This window comes from Somniosus microcephalus, chromosome 8, assembly GCF_052327205.1.
Source record: "Somniosus microcephalus isolate GS21.2 chromosome 8, FLI_Smic_1.0, whole genome shotgun sequence".
In the NCBI taxonomy this organism is placed as follows: Eukaryota; Metazoa; Chordata; class Chondrichthyes; order Squaliformes; family Somniosidae; genus Somniosus; species Somniosus microcephalus.
Window position 1 is genome coordinate 118,287,578 of NC_140994.1, and position 15,241 is coordinate 118,302,818.

A 15,241-nucleotide genomic window follows, 5' to 3' on the forward strand; every position below is an offset into this window, starting at 1 on the left:
GTTGGTTCCTCAACATCCTGATCTAGAAAACTATCTTGCATACATTCCATGAATTTGTCCTCAACACTATTACTGCAAATTTGGTTTGCCCAGTTGATATGTACATTAACGTCCCCCATGATTACTGTATTACCCTTGTAACATGCGCCTCTAATTTCCTGATTTATACTCTACGCTACATTACAACTACTGTTTGGGGGCCTATAAACAACTCCCACCAATGTTTTCTGCCCCTTGCTGTTTCTTAGCTCCACCCAAGCTGATTTTGCTACAGGTAAACTATCCTTTATCCGAAAACCTTGGGACCAGCTGTGTTTCGGTTTTCGGAATTTTTCGGATTTCGGAAGGTTTTGACAACAAACACTGTTGCTTAGCAACAGCTTGTAAACACTCGGGCCCTGCCTTGGAAGCGTCTCTGAAGCTGTTGCTAAGCTACAGAGACTCTTTCCACAGCCTGACTGTTTAAAAAAATGCTAGGGGAAGAAAAAAAATGCTAGGGGAAGAAAAAAACCCTAACAAAACGGCTGCTGATTTCTGCCGTTAGATCGAGGTTTCCGGCTCCCCCTGCTCCGTATCTAAATTCCTTGACTTAGCGGGGGTCTGGGGCTCGACTGCCGCCGCCAGTTGTGGGAAAGCCAGATATCGGCTGACTCCTACGCTAAGCTGGCCCGCAAATCAGGTCAGTGGGGTTGGGGGGGGGGGGGGGGGGGTGGGGGAGGGAAGAAAAGACTATCGGACGGGCCGTTGTATTGTTGGGTTCACTCTCCCGGTACCTCCTTCACACTGCCCGGCTCGGCCTGCAATCTCCTACCCAGGAGATAACTCTGTGACCCTCTGCCCTGCTCACAGGGAAAGGCAGAGCTCCCGGACCACTCTTGTCATGTTTGGCGCCACTCGGGTCATGTCGTGCGCACGACTTACGCTCCACGAGAAAACTTTCGGTTTTTAGAGGTTTTCGGTTTTCGGAAGTGCTGATAAAGGATAGTCTACCTGCACTTAATTTTCCGAGTGAAGATCCTTTCTCTCTACTGTATTTATCCCATCCTTTATTATCAGGGCTACCCCTCCTTTTCCATTTTGCCTATCTCTTCTAATAGATAAGTATCCAGGAATATTTAGTTCCCAACTATGGCCACTTTGCCTTTGCAACGCCCCCCCCCGGCCGAGGCCTGCGTCTTTCCCCCCCCCCCCCACCCCCGCCGAGGCCCGCGCCTCTCTTTCTCCCCCCCCCGCCGAGGGCCGCGCCCCTCTCTTTTTCCCCCCGCCCCCGCGGCCTGCGTCGTTCCCACGCGCCCCCCTCCCCCGCCGAGGCCTGCGTCGTCCGTCTCCCCCACCCCCCCCCACCCCACCGAGGCCTGCGTCCACCCCCTGCCGAGGCCCACGTGTCTCCTCTCTCTCTTTCTCCCCCCCCCCCCCCCCGAGGCCTGCGTCGTCCCCCGCCGAGGCCTGCGTCCCCCCCCCCCCGTCCCCCGCCGAGGCCTGCGTCCCCCCTGCCGAAGCCTTTGTCCCCCCCCTGCTGAGGCCCACGTGTCTCCCCCCCCCCCCCCCCGAGGCCTGCGTCATTCCCGCGTCTCCCCCCACCCCCCGCCGAGGCCTGCCTCGTTCCCCCCCCCCCCCTCGCCGAGGCCTGCTTCGTCGTCGTCCCCCCCGCACCGAGGCCTGTGTCTCCCCCCCGCCGAGGCCTGCGTCCGTTCCCCCCGAGGCCTGTGTCTCCCCCCCCCCCCCCCCCCGCCGAGGCCTGCGTCCGTTCCCCCCCCCCCCGAGGCCTGCGCCTCTCCCCCCCCCCCCCCCCCACCGAGGCCCGCGTTCCCCCTTCCTTGCCCCCTAAGGTCGGTGTTCCCCCCTTCTCTTGCCCCCCCCCCCCCAAGGTCAGTGTTCCTCCTCCAACCCCCCAGTCTCATGTTCCTTCCCCCCCCCCCTCGAGTCCCATGTCCCCCCCCCCGTGTTCTCCATAGGCCCGTGTTATCCCCTGCGCCTTGGCCTGTGACCCCTCCCCGCCCCGAGGCCCCTGATCCCTCCCGAGACCCATGTTTCCCCCCCCCCCACCCAGAGGTACGTGAGGCCTTCACTTACCTGTGGCAGCAGCCTGATCTTCCTCCACTCAACTTCTTGGGCTCCTCCTGCAGCACTGTTCCTATACAAATGAGGTCCGATGCCTCATCTCCGGGGCTCCTTGTGCGCAGGGTAAGTAAAAATGGGCAGTCTTGAATTCCTAGGCCGATTCTTTTTTTGTGGCCACATGTCCTGAGCAAATGACTCTCCAGAGGCAACCAAGAGACTGCTGTTCACATCTTATCTACTTGAGTGATGAAATTATTAAAATTTTTGATTGCTTGGTATTTGAGAGAGAATCTGATCTTCAAAGAAGCCTGCTTCCATTTTAAAGGAAGATAAGACTATCTGGACCACATTCCTAGGATTTTCAGTTCTTTATTTAGATTACTTGATTCCAATGGAGGTGGCCTAGCAGGTTTCACCGTGGCCAATTTTTCACATAACATCAGAGACTCAGTTCAAAAGTTACTGGAATGGAATTTCAAAGATCTAGCACCCGACTGTTTTGAAGTAGTTTATGGAATAAAGCAAGTGCTAATCTCTTGAGTGTGGCTCTGTCTCTGTGTAAGTATTTCATTTGTAATTAAATAAGTTTTAGTCTGTATGATTCAATCTGACAATATGATATTAGCACCTTTTGTAGTTGACACAAGATCTTGGTGGGTAGGCCATGCCGTGTCTGCTGTGTATTACAGCAGAAAAAGCTAGTGTTTTAGTCTTGTGGCACATCATAAACAAGGTGGTCATTGGAGACAGTGGTCTGCTTTTGGAAACAAAGGTGTTGTAGAGAACCTGAACTGTAATGATGCTGTTGTTGTTGGGCTAGAGACTAGCCTACGATTCTACTATTGTAGCTTATGATTTAATCTTAAAAAAAAGTTATTTGTTAATAATAAAAAAAATAGAAACCTGAAGGTTGTTCTCCGTAATGGACTGATGTGATTACTCATGGACAATATATTCATTACCAGTGACAATATTCTTTTCACTTTGTTGTCTCGTTCAGCAATTTATCACTCACTGAAGATGTGTTTTTATTTAATGTTTAAATTCCAGAAATTGTAGAGATGCTTTTTGCATCTTTATGCTGTGTGTTCGAAAAACATAAATTAGATTTTCAGTGTCTGTCATAGATAGTATGTGTACTGGCATCAGTTAGATTTATAAGTGCTGTCTTTACTCAGGAGGCTGACCGCAGCTCATGCACCAATTTATTGTGCGTAAGATGACCAGTTATCCTCACTCCTATACTACACTGGGTTATCCACAGTGCATTACACAGCAGGAATCCATCTAATCTAGGGATTCGGCTAAAGTGAAGCTGGAGCAGTTGGTTTACTGTCAGTACCTTAAAATGGGATTGCAGCTGGTCATTTGCCAAGTGTCCTGGTTGTCATTTAGATGGAGCGATTTTTTTTTTTTAACTGCTGCTCCTTTTGATGTCATCAGTTAAGACAGTGATGTAGGATCCCTTAGATATGAAGCTGAGATTTGCACCATTTAGTATATGAGGCTATGCTGGATGGTGCTTAACAGAAATAATTACTGATCCTCACCCCTGGACAGCAACTGTACAATGGGGAACAGCAAAATACCAGTGTTATTTCTTGAGTGGGGAATGCCTCTCATAAATGGAACAGAGAGAGGTTGCTGCATGTGAAATCGCTGCTCTTACTCATCTCCCCGAAGTTGGTGACTTGTTCTATAAGTACTGGCAGTCCTCTGGTATCTTAGTCAAGAGGCCATTTTTCCTATGTGATCTTAGACAGTGGATGTTTGGATTATATTTGACCCGGTCAGTAATCCTAGCTGTGCCCTATTGTGTTGTCACTAAACTGCTACATGTGCACTTTCCAGTAAGGGGAGCTGCGTGGTGATCAAGAACGGAGCTCTAGTTAACCTCCCCTAGCCTAGTGATACTGAAGCCAATACGTGAGACTCCACAGATGCCTTTTTGGTGAGATTAGTTAATTATGCATAGACTGGGATGAAACCTGGGATCTCCTGGTTGTTTGTGGCTCAGTAGTATGCCACTAACATATTAGTGGCATATTAGCCCCACCTGAGAAATTGTTAAATGGAACGGGTAGTCCATGAGACAAATAACACACTTGACAAGTTATATATGTGTCCTTCACTCAGGGAAGCAATGCCTTAGTTGAAGGGTCACAGACCTAAAACGTTGGGCCAGAAATTAGGATCGGGAGCTTGCCGCGCGTGCAAGCCCCCGATGTGCACTCACCCGGCGCGCCGACATCTGAAGCCCGGGCCTGCTTGGAATTCCTGTCATAGGCCCGGTTCAGCTGTCGGCGCGATGTGCTTGCCTGATCCAGCGGCGTAGTTAGTGCGATGTGCCGGCTGGGATCAGGTGAGCACTGTGCAGCCAATCAGGGGAGGGGAAACTTCATTCATGAGTTTGATAGCAAGAACTGTCAAACTCATGAAACGTACGGGCGCCCAAAAGACTAGTTTAACTTTAAATAAAATTTTAAAAAGCATCCCAATAATTAAATAAACTATAAATAACTTAAAAAAAACTATTTTAAACAATTAATAAAATTATTGAAAAAAATAATTTTTTAAGAAATCGGGTCTAAAAATAAACTTACCTTACTGTAAAGTCCTTAAAAACAATGAAGCTGTGGAAAAAATGTAATAATTTTAAATAATAGACCACTTACCTTCAAGTATCCAGTCCTTACGCCTCCTTTTTATATGTCTAAAAAGTTCAGGCCTTTGCACACGGGCAAACCTGTCAAAAAGAAGGAAGGCTCTGCGCGCACGCATTGGACCTCTGAAACCCTTGGAGGAAATGCCGGTTTCCCGCGCATGCGTTGTGCATGCTGAAATCCGGCACTTCCAACGGGCCCACGCGTGAGTACACCGTCCGTACTCACGCGTTGGGACCGGAATTACTGGCCCGTTAACTCTGTTTCTCTCTCCACGGATGCTGCCTGACCTGCTGAGTGTTTCCAGCATTTTCTGTTGTTATTTCAGATTTCCAGCATATTTTGCTATTGTACTGAGTAGAATTGTTAGTCTGGCGATGTTTTTGTTTTTTAGTTCGTTACAGGGTAATATGTCTTCAAAATACTTGGAGGCAATTATTATGGTGCTCTTAACATCCTTTATACTGGTTATTTTGACTTAAGATTTGACTTTATTGGTATGTTTACCTCTGTTTTGTCAAGGTATTTCTGTAGTGCTGTGGGTTATTTATATTGTTAATTGGATAAGTAGTTTCAATAATAGATTACAAAGGTGTTCTTGAGAGCAAGGGTCAGTTATATCTTTGCAACCACTAGACCCAAATGCTATTTTGTAAAATATTTTTATAGCTCTTGTTGGATGTTTGATATAGTTATGTGACTCAAAAGATTGGTGTGTTTTAAAAAAAATACTGATTGGGTTAGGGACTGTACTTGTAGAGTACTGTGTAGTTTGTTCACCTCTAGGATTTCAGGTAATTCAATTTTACAAGAGATCATCTATTTTTCATTTCAAATATTGAAAGCAACATTTTGAAAGTGTCTCGGTATGAAAGAAATGTAGCATCTATGTGGAAGTGTTCTTCAGTCTTGGATTTCTAACACTGTTCTTGTTGCTGTTGTAGGATTTGGCACAATTGGAGATACTATGTAAGCAGCTTTATGAGGCCACAGATCCAGCCCAGCGATTGCAAGCAGAGAAAGCCTTGATCGAGCTCACTGAGAGCCCAGAATGTCTCAGCAAGTGCCAACTCCTACTGGAACAAGGAACAGTAAGTCCATTTGTATTCTTGTGTATTCATGTGACCGATGACTATGCCAGAAAACTAGAATTTTTTTTCTTCTTTCTGTCCAGCGATCAAGTAATCCCAAAATTGGTCCTAGAACTGGCACGGACTTGAGACAATTTCTTCACACTGCCCCAACAATGTTAGGCAAGCCAACCATGGAGGAACGTGTTTTATTTCCAGTGTTCTAATACTCCTATGAGAGTAGAATTTTGAGAGCACCAGTGGCCGTTTAGTAACTTTTGAGCTCTTTCAGACGAGACCCATAACAGCTGTCAGAGGAAAAATGACTAATGGCCCTAGTACTTCAATTTTTTTTAAATTGAGCATGTTAATTTGTTAGAAACTGACAGAGAGCATATTATATATCTATCATAGTGTAGTTTGTCCTGTGCTATAACACATCCATAATGATCTTTCTTTGTGGGGATGAGGGATATAAGTGTTGGGGATGGAGCACTTTTTATTTTGGTCACCAAGTATCTGCTTGAAGCACCCCCAGCTCAGTTGCATCATGGGTAGATATAGAGTAAAGCTCCACACCAAATGTCAAAATAGTGCCTCCTACAGACCAGTATGAAATTTTACCATTTCCCACACAAGTCATCCCTTGGTGTCTCTGAGGCATAGGAATACATAGAAGATACAACATGGAAACAGCTCAACTGCCCAACCAGCTCGTATCGGTGTTTACCCTCCATGCAACCAAATATTCCTAATCACATTTACCCGCTCTGTTTCCATATGCCTTCAACCCCTTTTCCTTCACCCACCTGTCCAATCTAATCTTGAATGTTGACATTGTTTCTGCCTCAACCACTAACCCTGGAAGTGAATTCCAGTCTTCCAACTCTGTAAAGAAGTTTCTCCTGCCCTTTGTACTAAATCTCTTGCATTTAATCTTATAACTATGGCCCCTCAACTACTGGAAACAGTCTGCTTCTATTGTAATATCACTTCATAATTTGCATTGTTCTAATGAAAAAAGACTCAATTTTTTCATATTTGTATTTCCTCATACCTGGCAGTAGCCTTGTGATTATGCACCTTCTCTAAAGCCTCATTACCCTTCACATAGTATGGAGCCCAATACTGCATACAGGACTTATTAAGATTTTATATTGACTCATCATTGTCTTTTGGCTTCTAAATTCTATACCTCTTGAGATAAAACCTAGAATTCCATTAGTTATTTTGCAGTCTTATCAACCTGAGGTTCTGCCTTTAGTATTCTGTGAACCTGTACCCCCAATTCCCTCGGCTCTCCCACAGCCAACTTCCAGTCAGAGTATAATTATTGCTGTTTTACCAAAACGCATCACCTCACACACATTCTGCCAATTGGTGCTGAATTTTCAGAATAGCAATCCAATTGTTAAGCAGTAAGTAGTTGATCTACAAAGACCTGGACATCCCAGGTTTGAATTCCCCAGTCTGTGCTGAGTTACCAAATCTCAGCCGGGGCAATAATAGGAGTGTTATGATTGCCATTGAGTTAGGAAGGGTAAAAATAAACCAGGGTTCCTCCTTATCATTAGCCATTGGCCCCTGCTAGAGCTCTGCATGTGTGAACATCAAACAAAGACAGGATGATTTTTACTGTTGTGCTCTCTGTGTTTGACATAGCCTGCAAGCACTCACTGTCTTGGCTTACACCTGAAGACTGGCCACTTGGATGACTTACTGGAGGGTGCCTGGCATCTGTAGAACCGTACCCCAGGGAACAGTGAACTCTTTCAGGAGAAAAGGAGGGGGAGAGAATTGGCAAAAGGAAGAGGAAGGGAAAAAGTAGATAGGCATGTACATCCTTTCTGGAAAGAGAATTCTGCTTCGTGCGCCATGAATTATGTAGAAAGCACAGGATAGGAAGGATATAAAAGTAGTGGAAAATATGTAGTGTAGACTCACTGGGAGCAAAATTGGGCTTGGTAGCATCCGTTTATTTGGTGCTACGAGTGCCCTTTGGAATCCAAAATAGTGTTTGTGGTGCATGCGCACACTTCTGGCGTGAAGTGCGGCGGACGCCATCTTGGTAAAAGGGTTGGCATGCGTGCACTTAATGTGTGGCGGAAGTATGCAGCGCAGGCAGATCATGACATCAACGCTGATTTGATGCCGCGCTGCCATTTTGGAGCTCTACGCTCCAGGCGACACCCTCTCTTAACCTCACACAGCTGAACACATGTTAAGCAGCATGACGCCCCACCACCAGTGCTATTTAAAGGAATCATCAACTACTTACAGGTTAGTTGCTGGTTTATTTCTTCTGGCTGTTGCTATAATTCTACACCTTTTTGGTGCTTTCCATAGTTTCAAGTTTCAGAAGTCTGCAGGTAGTGGTGTGGCAGGTGCTGACGTACTTTTTGCTGACTTCAAGTCTTCTGCACAAACCAGTTGCTCCCAAACATGGGATTCCTCTTGGAATCGTGCATGACTAGGAGAATGAGCAGAGGCCACGCAGAGCATAACAGGCTGCCCGAAGAGGGAGGAGGAGAAGGGCTCTCAGCTGGAGTAGCCTAGGGTGTTTAAGGAGCAATTCTCCTACCTGAAACTCAATGACCATCAATGTTTGAGACGTCTGCACTTCGCTAAGAAGGTCATCACTGAAATCTCCCAACTGCTGCAGCCTCCACTCCAACCTCAGAGCAGGGTAAGGATAGCATTGCCAGTGGCTTTGAAACTGACAGTGGCAATGAACTTTTATGCGTCTGGCTCCTTCCAGGCTAGTGCTGGAGATATTTGAAACATATCACAGTTTGCAGTGCGCTCGTTGCATAAGGGAGGCCACTGAGGCTGTCTATTCAATGAGAGATAACTTCATTTCATTCCCTCTTGCCAGAGAGAAGCAGGCGGAATGAGCACGAGGATTTGCAAGGAATACAGGCTTCCCCATGGTGCAGGGTGCCATTAACTGCTTGCACATTGATTTGAGTGCACTGCATGTCAACTCTGCCATGTACTAGAACCAAAAGGGATTCCACTCCCACAACATGCAGCTGATGGATGACCATCGGCAGTGCATCATGCAGGCCAATGCCCGGTATTCTGGCAGCGTTCATTCTGTGGCAGTCTGCTGTGCTAGCTATACTTCAGCCACCACAACAAACCAAAGGATGGCTATTTGGCGACGAGGGCTATCCGCTGATGACCTGGCTCATGACTCCGGTTCGCTTTGGATAGAGCAGACCATTGGCGTGCTGAAGCAACGATTCTGCTGCTTGGACCGCTCTGGAGGAGCCCTGCTGTACTCGGCTGAGCGGGTCTCAAGATTTGTGGTGGTATGCTGCACAATCTTGCCATCATGAGACAACAGTCCTTGCCATTACCTATCATGCGAGAAACTGAGCAGCAGGAGGAAGAGGGGGAGGCAGAAGAGGAAGCGAGGCTGCAATCTAGACAGCCCCTTTCTGCCCGGGCTGTACATGAAGAACTATTTCAAGTGTGATACCTGTAACCTCAACCCCAGTTCCCGATTAGCCAACAGTCCCACACTCCTTTCCTCTGTCACTGACCATCACATTATCCTCTTAGCCACAATGGAAAAATAAAAGCCAACACAAAATATACATTGCAAACTAAATTTATAAATTAAATCATGCCATATTGCATACAAACTTAAACTAGCCACTCTTGTGCATTCATTTAGTGCCTGTCTTCTGTGTGCTTTTGCCTGCCCTAGTGCTACCCCAGCTGGTAAAAGGCTGCTGAGTTTCAGTGGAGGAGACTGCAGATGGCTTTATAGCACGACCTCGAGCAGCTCTGGGCCTAGAAGGCCTGGCTTCAGACTGCACCATCTTGGCATGGGCGGCAGCAGTCTGGCGGAGCGGCAGGGGTGAGATCACGAACGCTGTCATCCTGATGGAGCCACTGCCACTCCCCCAGGGTGGCGCCTCAGCAATCCTACTAATCTGTTGGAGGACAGATTGCTAGACTGCTGTGACATGCTAGAAGCCCCTTTGAATACTGGTATCCACAGCCATGATGGAAGCACTCTGAGCTTGCATGGCAGCAAGCTGTCCTTGCATGACTTCAGTCTGAGCTTCCACTGCAGCACTCAGACTTTTGGTGGAAGCTGCTTGTGCTGCAATGGAAGGCGAGACATCAGCCGTCAGACGCTGCATCACGGTTGAGTCCACAAGTGTGTTGATGGAGTTGGCCACCATTTCCATGCTGGAAATTATGGGCTCCAAGCCCTGTGCCAAGTTGGTGCTGGACTCCTCTATGTTCCTTGACATTGTACACAGGCTTTCTGGCAGGCTTCCCAATGCACCAAGTATTTCGTTATGTACACCCTTCAGCCGCCTTCTGTAGCCTGGCCCATTGAACTTGTGTACGATCTCGCCCTCCGGCGAGCTGGCACCTGCTCTATCATTGCCCTCTGCCCTGGCTGCAGTGCACTTGTGCAGTGTCTCACCACGTGCAGATCCCGTTTCTATGCTATCCTGTAAGATACGTGCAGTGTCAGTATCTGAGATGGTGGCTGCGAGTGTAAAATCAGGTGACGGTGTGTCTTCATCTACTGAGTGTAGTTCTTGGGTATCTGAAAGAAAAAAGGGACAAGGGTAAGGTTGTGGTGAGGGGAGAGGGGAAAGTAAGAAGTGCATGTTTGCAACATCTGCAGCTTTTAAGTCAGAAGAGATTGCGGGATGAGGTACGGGTATGGTAGCATAGTGGTTATGTTACTGGACGAGTAAGCCAGAGGCCTGGACTAATGACCCGGAGACATGATGCCACGGCACGGCAGCTGGGGAATTTAAATTCAGTGAATTAAATAAATCTGGAATAAAAACTAGTATTAGTAATGATGACCATGAAACTACAAATGTCCTTTCGGGAAGTAAATCTGTCGTCCTTACTCGATCTGGGCGACGTGACTCCAAACCCACAGCATTGACTACAGACCTGCGCAAGGAAACCGCCTGCCGATTACCACCTACCGCCCTCCCTCAGCTGATGAATAAGTACTCTTCCATGTTGAAAACCACTAGGAAGATGCACCAGGGGTGTCGGCACAGTGGTATACAGTCGGGAAGGAATGGCCCTGGGAGTCCTCAACACTGACTCCGGACCCCATGAAGTCTCATGGCTTCACGTCAAGCATGGGCAAGGAATCCTCCTGCTGATTACCATCTACCGCCCTCCCTCAGCTGATGAATCAGTACTCCTCCATGTTGAACATCACTTGGAAGAAGCGCTGAGAGTAGCAAGGGCAGAATGTACTCTTGTGTGGGGGACTTTAATGCCCATCACCAAGAGTGGCTCGGTAGCACCACTACTGACCAAGCTGGCCGAGTCCTGAAAGGCATAGCTGCCAGTCTGGGCCTGCGACAAGTGGTGAGAGAACCAACACGAGGGAAATACCTACTTGACCTCGTCCTCACCAATCTACCTGTTGCGGATGCATCTGTCCATGACCGTATTGGTAAGAGTGACCATCGCACAGTCCTTGTGGAGACGAAGTCCCATCTTCACACTGAGAATACCCTCCATTGTGTTGTGTGGCACTACCACCATGCTAAATAGGATCGATTCAGAACAGATCTAGTAGCTCAAAATTGGGTCTCCATGAGGCTCTGTAGATCATCAGCAGCAGCAGATTTTTATTCCACCACAATCTGTAAGCTCATAGCCCGGCATATCCCTCGCTCTACCATTACCATCAAGCCAGGGGACCAACCCTGGCTCAATGAGGAGTGCAGCGGAGCATGCCAGGAGCAGCTATAACACAGGACTACATGCATACTAAACAGCGGAAGCAGATAATGAAGCAGTCCGTGCCTGCATGCTGCAAGACCTGGACAACATTTAGGCTTGGGCTGATAAGTGGCAAGTAACATTCGCGCCACACAAGTACCAGGCAGTGGCCATCTCCAACAAGAGAGAGTCTAACCACTGCCCCTCGACATTCAGCGGCATTATCATCGCTGAAACCTCCACCATTAACATCCTGGGGGGTCACCATTGACCAGAAACTTAACTGGACCCGCCACATAAATACCATGGCAACAAGAGCAGGTCAGAGGCTGGGTATTCTATGGCAAGTGACTCACTTCGTGACTCTCCAAAGCCTTTCCACCACCTACAAATCACAAGTTAGGAGTGTGATGGAATACTCTCCACTTGACTGGATGAGTGCAGCTCCAACAACACTCAAGAAGCTCAACAATATCCAGGACAAAGCAGCCGCTTGATTGGCACCCCATGCACCACCTTAAACATTCACTCCCTGCACCACCGGCACACCGTGGCTGCAGTGTGTACCATCTGCAAGATGCACTGCAGCAACTTGCCAAGGCTTCTTCGACAGCACCTCCCAAACCTGCGAACTCTACCACCCAGAAGAAGAAGGGCAGCAGGCGCATGGGAACACCACCACCTCCAAGTCACACACCATCCTGACTTGGAAATATATCACTGTACCTTCATCGGCGCTGGATCAAATTCCTGGAACTCCCTCCCTAACAGCACTGTGGGAGTACCTCCACCACACGGACTGCAGCGATTCAAGAAAGCGGCTCAGCACCACCTTGTCGAGGGCAATTTGGGATGGGCAATAAAGGCTGGCCTTGCCAGCGACGCCCACATCCTGTGAATGAATAAAAAAAGAGGGGGAAGTAGAATGTGAGAAGGAGGATTAGGTACGAGGATGCAGATATTTTCAATGGAATCGGCCCCTCCGCTGGTCATGGCCTCAGCAATGGCGCTTCCCATAATGGCCAGCACCGTCTCCTCCATGGGGGTTAGAACATACAGGCACACCTCTTCCCCCTCTGGTTAGATCCTGCTGCTTCCGGTTGTGCACCACCTTCTCCTGCAAGAGAGAGGGTATTGTGTCAGAGTGTCATGCAATATGTTTGAACGATGTGGCTTTCATGGTTGAATAGCTGGCGGTGTGTGCAAGCTGTAAGATGTAGGTATGAGGCTTGCAACAGTGCGAAGTAGGTGAGGTGAAGCAAATGAATGTTAGGTATGAGTCCTGGTTGATAGAGGTTGTTGGTAGGTGATTGATGGGGGTGTGTTGAATTGAGTAGTGGCTGAGGCTCATGGTGCAGTTGGTAGGATATGGTGTTTGAAGATACTTTCACTGACTTTGACCACTCGTGTGAGGTCATTAAACTGCTTGCGGCGCTGCATCCAGGTCCTCAGGCTAAACTCTTGGCATTTAGAAACATAGAAGATAGGAGCAGGAGTAGGCCATTCGGCCCCTCGAGCCTGCTCCACCATTCAATGAGATCATGGCTGATCATCGAAATTCAGTACCCTGTCCCTGCCTTCTCCCCATATCCCTTGATCCCTTTAGCCTTAAGAAATATATCCAAGTCCTTCTTGAATATATTTAATGAACTGGCCTCCACCACCCTCTGTGGAAGAGAATTCCACAGGTTCACCACTCTCTGGGTGAAGAAATTCCTCCTCATCTCAGTCCTAAATGGCTTACCGCTTATCCTTAGACTATGACCCCTAGTTCTGGACTCCCCGGCCATCGGGAACATCCTTCCTGCATCTAGTCTATCCAGGCCTGATAGAATTTTATAGGTTTCGATGAGATCCCCTCTCAATCTTCTAAACTCCAGTGAGTACAAGCCCAATCGACACAATCTCTCCTCATACGTCATTCCTGCCATCCCAGGTATCAGCCTGGTGAATCTTCGCTGCACTCCTTCCATGGTAAGAACATCCTTCCTCAGATAAGGCGACCAAAACTGCACACAATACTCAAGGTGCGGTCTCACCAAGGCCCTGTACAGCTGCAGCAAGACATCCTTGTTACTGTACTTGAACCCTCTTGCTACGAAGGCCAACATACCATTTGCCTTCTTAACCGCCTGCTGCACCTGCATGCTTACCTTCAACAACTGGTGCACAAGAACACCCAGGTCTCTTTGCACTTCCCCTTCTCTCAATCTATTGCCATTCAAATAATCTGCCTTCCTGTTTTTGCCACCAAAGTGGATAATCTCACATTTATCCACATTATAGTGCATTTGCCATGTTTCTGCCCAATCACCCAACCTGTCCAAATCGCACTGGAGTTTCACGACATCCTCCTCACAGCATACCCTCACACCCAGCTTTATGTCGTCTGCAAATTTGGAGATACTACATCCAATCCCCTCGTCCAGATCATTAATATATATTGTGAACAGCTGGGGTCCTAGGACCGATCCTTGCGGTACCCCACTAGTCACTGCCTGCCACTGGGAAAAGGACCCGTTTATTCCAACTCTCTGCTTTCTATCTGCCAACCAGTTCTCTATCCAAGTCAATACCTTGCCCCCAATCCCATGTGCCTTAATTTTGCAAGCTAATCTCTTATGCGGGACCTTATCGAAAGCCTTCTGAAAGTCCAAATACACCACATCCACTGGTTCTCCCTTATCTATTTTACCAGTTAAATCCTCAAAAATTTCCAGTAGATTAGTCAAGCACGATTTACCTTTTGTAAATCCATGTTGACTTTGTCCGATCCTGTCACTGCTTTCCAAGTGCTCTGCTATTACATCTTTTATAATGGACTCTAGCATTTTCCCCAGTACCGATGTCAGGCTTACCGGTCTATAATTCCCCGCTTTTTCTCTACCACCTTTTTTGAATAGTGGGGTAACATTAGCTACCCTCCAATCCATGGGTACTGTTCCAGAGTCTATCGAGTTCTGGAAGATGACCAGCAATGTGTGGTAAACCACTGTTTGTATTCCACTGTGTACATGCCTCGGCTGACTCCTCCCACAAGTCCTAGTATAAAGGTGACTGCTCCCCAGCCCTTTGTATTTCTGAACCGGTCGACCACTCGAGGCAGACCTTCATTCTTTTGTTAATAAAAGCCTTTAGTTACTCTCTTAACTCTCAGTCTTTTATGAGTAATTGATAGCGCATCACAATGCATCTACTATCTCCAGGGCCACTTCCTTAAGCACCCTAGGATGTAGATTATCAGGCCCTGGGGATTTATCAGTCTTCAATCCCGTCAACTTCCCCAACACCATTTCCCTACAAATACTGATTTCTTTCAGTTCCTCCCTCTCATTAGTCCCTATGTTCCCCAACATCTCTGGGAGGTTATTTGTGTCGTCCTTTGTGAAGACAGAACCAAAATATGTATTTAATTGGTCTGCCATTTCTTTGTTCCCCATTATAAATTCCCCTGATTCTGACTGTAATGGACCTATGCTTGACTTCACCAATCTTTTTCTCTTTACGTATCTATAAAAGCTTTTACAGTCAGTTTTTATGTTCCCTGCAAGCTTACTTTCATAATCTATTTTCCCCCTCTTAATTAATCCCTTTGTCCTCCTTTGCTGAATCCTAAACTGCTCCCAATCCTCAGGTTTGCTGCTTTTATTGGCCAATTTATATGTCCTCTCTTTGGATCTTATGTTATCCCTAATTTCCCTTGTTAGCCACGGTTGA

The 15,241-nt window shown here is 47.4% G+C and overlaps 1 long non-coding RNA gene across 1 annotated transcript in view; it reads left to right on the plus strand.

The window, feature by feature from the left end:
* Positions 1-5,621: 5,621 nt before the first annotated feature.
* Positions 5,622-15,241, plus strand: part of LOC147113759 (uncharacterized) — a 69,650-nt gene continuing 60,030 nt past the window's right edge. The window contains exon 1 of the long non-coding RNA XR_015079267.1: positions 5,622-5,815. This is a non-coding gene — a long non-coding RNA (uncharacterized LOC147113759). The remainder of the gene's footprint in view (positions 5,816-15,241) is intronic.